Raw genomic sequence first — 6,528 nt, forward strand, 5'->3', positions numbered from 1 at the left:
TAGTTTTGAATTCATGTTTATAAAGTAGAATAAGGAAGAATCAATGATAATTGGGGGTTTAAGATGATGTATAACATGGTGTGCTTAGTTATCCGTCTTTGTTGTGAAATATGAATTTGAGACGATAATGTTTCCTTAAGGTGAAAGATGTTGATTAAGATGATGATTCTTTTGGTGGTTTTGACATGATAATATAAAGAAGAATCTTGTTTGAATTGTTACTTGTTGATTGCGTGGATTGTAAAACTTGATAATGCATATGATGTTGATTTATGAAGAATGTAATTGGAGGTGTACTTTTACATTGCTTGGCGATTATATAGTTGGTGTTAGGTGCATTGTCGAGTCTTACTTGAAGTCCATGCATCATGGTCATATTGAGTCATATGAGAAATGTAAAAGAATGTGTACTCTTACGTAGGTGTGGGTTCAAACAGTAAAATTATCTCCAGAATCCAAATGATACCACATGCATCTAGATGAGTCTAGAACATTGCATGCATTTGTTAATTGGTGAGTCGAGCCATAATTGGATATGTGAATTGGTGCGTATGTGCATAGGTGAACTTGATGAATTACGTGCTTGGTGAAATTTGATGAATATGTAAAGATGTTGAATGTTACTTGTATGACTATTGTGTCCTTATACTTGATGTATGATGATGATGTTGAGTTGTTATGAACGAATCAATTGAATATTGTTTATTCATTTAAATTTAATTGTGGTGTTTTTACTTTCATTCGATTATCCATTAATTATGAAATGTGAACTAACCTCAAGTGGTTGTTTGGTTGACCGCCTACCTTATTCGTATGGATGGGTAGACGGTGTGCGGGAATAGTTTGCTTTGCTTTGGTGAGTTGCTTGAGGATAGCATGGATGCTACCTCGTCTATTGCTTTTGGTGTTGTAGTCCTTAGGGCTCTGATTAGGTGTCTGTTGTTAGAGTCTGTTTATTATTTTTGTTGAGGATTTGAGACTATGTATTGATGATGATATATGCAGTATGATGACATGGCTACTTGAAGATTTATTTTATTATTGATGAGATGTTGAGATGATTTATTCCGCTGCGATGTTTGAAAAATTTAGTATGCATGTTTTATGATTTATTGAAGAGGTAACATCTAAATCTTCCGTATGTTGTATTATTTGCGTAAATTATCGCTTTAAGGGTTTAGGGAGTTACAGGTATTTGTAGTGGTGTGGGATCGGGGGGAGGGGAGTTGGTTTGAAGAAAATGTTTTCTGAGTAATGGGGAGTGGCTGTAATACATTTTTTTTGGACAGACAATTGGGTGGGAGGACGGTGGGGGAGCATGGGTGTGGAGGAGGCGTCTTTTTGCGTGGGAGGAGGAGTGTGTTAGGGAATGTTCTGCTTTTCTGCATAATATTATTCTGCAGGACCATACGGTTGACAGGTGGAGGTGGCTTATCAATCCCATTAACGACTATTCTGTTAGTGGGACTTATCACTTTTTCATGACGGCATAGCCTTCATTTGACAGGGGGTTAATTGCTGATGTTTGGCATAAGCAAGTTCCGTTAAAGGTTAATTGTTTGCTTGGTGACTCATTCGTAACAGACTTCCTACCAAAGACAATCTCGTGCGGTGACGTGTTCTTATAAATGACGACAATGTATGTGTCAGAGGATGTGGTTCATTGGAAACTGTGGAACACCTTTTCCTAGGCTGCGATATCTTTGCCAGCGTGTGGTCCTTGGTCTTGCAAATGATGTGCATATCCTTCGTCGCACCAGCTACTATTTGCCATCATCTTCTTTAGTTCAGTCACCTGGCGTGATTCCCGAGATCATCACATTCTTTCTTCAAAATAATCTGGCTTTCTTATGTATGAGTTATTTGGAAGGAACGAAACAATCGGGTGTTTACTCAGAAGGCACTTGAATATGCCATTTCAGACAAGGTTAAGTTGCTCTCTTTCACTTGCTTAAAGGCTAATATGCCTCCTTTTGCTTTTGCCTACCATGAATGGTGGCGCCACCCTTTAGGTTGTATGGATGTTGTGGTGTGATTTTCATCCTTTTCGATGTTTGGTTTTCATCATGCTATCTATTAAAGCACAATTGACTTGACTTTGTAATGATTTTTAAGGGTGGTTCTCCTTTGCATGCTTTATGCGATATGAAGCACTTGTGTAGTTATTAAATTCTATTTTGGTTTGTTAATTTTTTTTTGGTCAATACAGTAAAATATTACAATTTAAGAATGAGATAGTAATACATTTATTGATATACCGTTGTTGAATGAAGGATTGTGAGGGAATAAGAAGAGCAAATTAAAATAGAATATTTCTTTTGTATTTTAAAAAGAAAAGGTTATTTTTTTATTGAATCTAAATTATCTATTTCGGTTGAATTGAGTGTGTTTAAAATTATTGAAAATACATAACAAAAATAAAATAAAATTATTGAAACAGAATCAATCCTTAGGGAGGTGGTTTTTTTTAAATATAGCTAATCAAGTTTACCATGTAACCCAAGTTAAACCGGTGTTTGTGGGTTGGATTTGTTGGGTCGAGCGGGTTGACCCAAAACATTAACACTCTTATCCAAAATCTTCGTATTGACCTATTTTGACAAACCCTAACCAATTTCCTTACAAGCAAAAACACGCTCAATTCCTCTTATAAAAGAAACCCTAGTAACTAGTAAAGCATTACACCGCAAAACCACCATTCTTGCTCAAATCACTTCTCACGCAACCATTATATATTCTTCCAATATTCTCATCCTACGAAAGAAGATGGGTTGGTGGTCGAAGAGTGGCTATCTTAGCTTCATTGTTATTGTTTTTCTGCATTTTTTTATATATCTGAAAACAGGTAGTATCACGAATATGTTCTGGATTGTTCCACTTCTCCTTTTTGTACCCTATAATTGGCTTTTCCACATACGAATGTTTGATAAACTAAGGGGAAGGCTTTACTGCTCGGTATGAGTACTTTCATTCTATTTTTCTTTAATTGGTTTCGTGCTTTTTAATTTAGAGAGAGACTATGGTGATCTTTTTATTTTATTTTTTACTTATTATTATACAGAATTGTATGGAGTTATGCTTTGAGTCAATTACTACTCCTTGTGGCCACAGGTATTGAATTCAAACCCCTTTACTTTTTATTTTCTCATTTACTTTTCAATTTCTCGAATAAAAATATAATAGAGATTAAATTTGGAAGGTCTCAGATTGAAACCATAGTTTTTAATTGATTTTGTATATATTGATTAACTCCTAGATATTTTTTTTTAAATCTACAATCACTACTACATATATAACTATCAGAAACATTGAACCGGTAACATCCATAGAAATGTTACTGTTTAATTAGTTTTTGAGACATTTTTTTAAAGAATGTTACCATCACAGTAATAGTTTTTTCCTCTACTCTTTAATTGAAAAATATAAATAGTGTGTTGCGTGTGTTAGTTTATTTCACACTCAACCCTTTCATTCTCGTTCTCACAGAAAACGTTTCTGAACTGTGTTCATATCTGCGCTCTGAGCTTTCTCCAACGGAGATGTGAATGAGAAATCGAATATAAGTAATCCCTCTCCCACCACCGTCTTCTTCCTCGTCTACATGTAACCTTCATCGGCGCCACCTCCTTCCTAGGTTGGCCGAAACTTGATTCTGTTTGTTCTAGATCACCGTTTGCCGCGGTTTTTCTCACCGGTTTCGCGTCTCAGTCCAACATTTCCTCCAAAGGTAATATCATTGAAAAAAATGGTTGAAATGAAGTGATTTTTGTATTGTGTTGGTTGTTTTGATTTTGCTTTTGTTGTGCTTCATAATAGAATGCTTGTTATTGATAAAATCCTTCAACCAAATTTTATAGCACAATGATTGTTTTCAGTTTGATAAAATGCTTCAACTAGACTTTATGGCATGATTCTTGTTTTCTGTTTGATTAAATGCTTCAACAAAAATTTAATTTTCTAATTTAGGTAAAGTGATTGTCCTGCACCTATGTTCGTTAAAGTTGTTAAAAATCCGTAAAATGAATGGAATTGTTTGTTTGGAATGCAATTATGTGCAAATTTTAGATTTGATCTTAACTAAATTGTTACAAACTTAAACTTAGGGTAGTATGACCCGGTGTACATTGGTATTTTGGGAAGTGCTTTGGACTCTTACCATGACACCCTAAGAACTTTCCCTAACATGTGCAGTAAAGCTTACAGACCCCGCTGGTAATTCCCATTTTCTCGTTGTTTTTCTTCGTATTCTCTTGTTGGTATCCTTTTTGTTTGCTTAGATTATATTACATACTCTGGTTTTAGATTCTCTAGTTCTTTAGTGCTGCATTTTGGTGTGGAAAAATTTAGAATTGAACACACAGAGTCAAAGCTAACCAACCATCCTTGCCTGCAAATTTTACATTTTCTATTATGATCATTTTTCTTAAATTTAATATAGTATTGATGTAGTTTCCTGCTTTGCTAACACCACTAATTGGCCATATTTTAAGGTATATTATCAGGACTTACAGAATAATTTAATTTTTACCGCTAGGTAATATTGGAGACATGGATTCTGTCATGGTTGAAGTTGGTATTTCTGTTGTAGAAGAGACTATGAACTTGGGTAGAGAAACTGGTGATTAACAAGAATAATTTTGTGGCATTTGTTGATTATTTCATTTAGCATGAATTTTAGTTTCATGCTAGCAACTTTGGTACTTATTACTCATAACTAAATTATTTTGCACATTGTGCTTAACGTCATGTATTGATAATTATGTGAACTTTCCTTTATTTTTGTCAAGATAAATCTTTATTTTATTTGAAATCCTCTGTTTTTTTAATGCAATTGGCCTATTTGTTTTCATTGTATTGTTGATTAGTGATATGTGCTTATTATGTATGCTCCTGGTGCAGCTGAACTGTTCTTTGACAAATCAAAGATGTGTGCTTATTATATATGCTCATGTTGCAGCTGAACTGTTCTTTGACAAATCTATCTGCACAAGCTATATAGGGAGTATCATTTAGTGCATATTTCACAACTCACACTCTCTATAGTTTAGTCTCTATTGCGGCAGTAGAACACCATATCTATTGGATATGTAGTGAGAAGACTAAAAAATGTAGAGAAAAATTTACAAGTAGACACACCACTGGAAAAAGAAAAAAAACTCATGCAGAAATATGTGATGAAGAGGTAATATTGTTGTTGTGTTCTGCAGTTTTTGTCTTGTTGTCTAGGTTTGGACTCGTGCTAGCTGTTGTATTAGAGCAACATTAGTTTTTAGACTACTTTTGCTTTAAGGTGTTAGTATGACGATCAAAACCTAAGTTTTGTCTGTTTTAATAAAAGTGTGATTTTGATCAATCTTGTTATTATTATAGGGCAATAACATTCTTCAATTAGATTGGTTGTTCAATATTGTGGATGATTCTTGTCATGAGAATCTCGCAGTGAAAAAATGGAGCAACAACCATCATCATCGATCAACAAGGAGGATTTGGTGCTCTTTGAAAGCAGTAGTTCACCCACTCATGGAAAGACCACAATGAGACATACACGCTCCAAGCGTCCACGTCCTACAACCTTCAGCCCCCTTGTTCAAAAACCATGCCACTCATTTCTCCCATCTCCTCTTTTGTTGGGGAGATTTGTTGGGGAGAATATGCAAATAAGGTGGTGTCTTTAGAAAAAATTCCTGACTCTCAAATTGCGGCCAAGAAACGAAAGCTTTCTTCAGGAGAGTCCAAAAAGAAAAATAAAACAAAGTCGCCACCTCCTAAAAAAACACAGTCGCCACTTATTGCTGCTCCAGGAGACTATAATGCTTTGGTACTTGTGAGGAAATGTACGCATTGTGAGGCAACGGAGACTCCATAATGGAGGACAGGGTCAGAGGGTCCGGAAAAACTCTTCAATATGTGATGTTCGATACAAGTCAGGCTGACTCTACCCTGAATATTGGACTGCTGCTAGCCCAACTTTTTCTTCACATCTTCACTCTAATTCATACAAGATCATTGAAATGAAAGTGATGAGACGAAAGGATAATAAGAATTCTGGTATTCTTGCCTTGGAATACTTGTGAAGGGAGAATGATCTAAGTTATTGATATTTCTCTCTCATCTCTTTATCTAATGTTGCATCTAAGTTTTTTTTTTTTTAAAGAATTTTACTTCTTTTAGTAAACAAGTTAGGGTTTTTTTTGGTGGTGGACGGGGTTCGAACCCCGGACCTTGCATATTTTATGCATTGTCCTTACCAACTGATCTAATCTCACGAGGACATTAGAATTACTAGACAAAAAACCATAACTTGTTTACTAAAAGAAGTAAAATTCTTTAAAAAACAAAAAAAAAAAAACTAAGTCGCAACATTAGATAAAGAGACGATAGAGAAATATCCATAACTTGGATCATTCTCCCTTCACACGTAATCCAAGGCGAGAATACCATAATTCTTATTATCCTTGTGTCTCATCACTCTCATTTCAAGGATGATGAATTAGAGTGAAGATGTGAAGAAAAAGTTGGGCTAGTAGC

At 35.0% G+C, this 6,528-nt stretch overlaps 1 pseudogene; it reads left to right on the forward strand.

Annotated features, from left to right (window-relative positions):
* The first annotated feature begins 1,653 nt into the window (after positions 1-1,653).
* LOC146905506 (uncharacterized) lies at positions 1,654-6,074 on the forward strand (annotated as a pseudogene).
* The last annotated feature ends 454 nt before the right edge of the window (positions 6,075-6,528 follow it).

This window comes from Medicago sativa, chromosome 7, assembly GCF_051527215.1.
Source record: "Medicago sativa cultivar Bolivia chromosome 7, Bolivia_mono, whole genome shotgun sequence".
In the NCBI taxonomy this organism is placed as follows: Eukaryota; Viridiplantae; Streptophyta; class Magnoliopsida; order Fabales; family Fabaceae; genus Medicago; species Medicago sativa.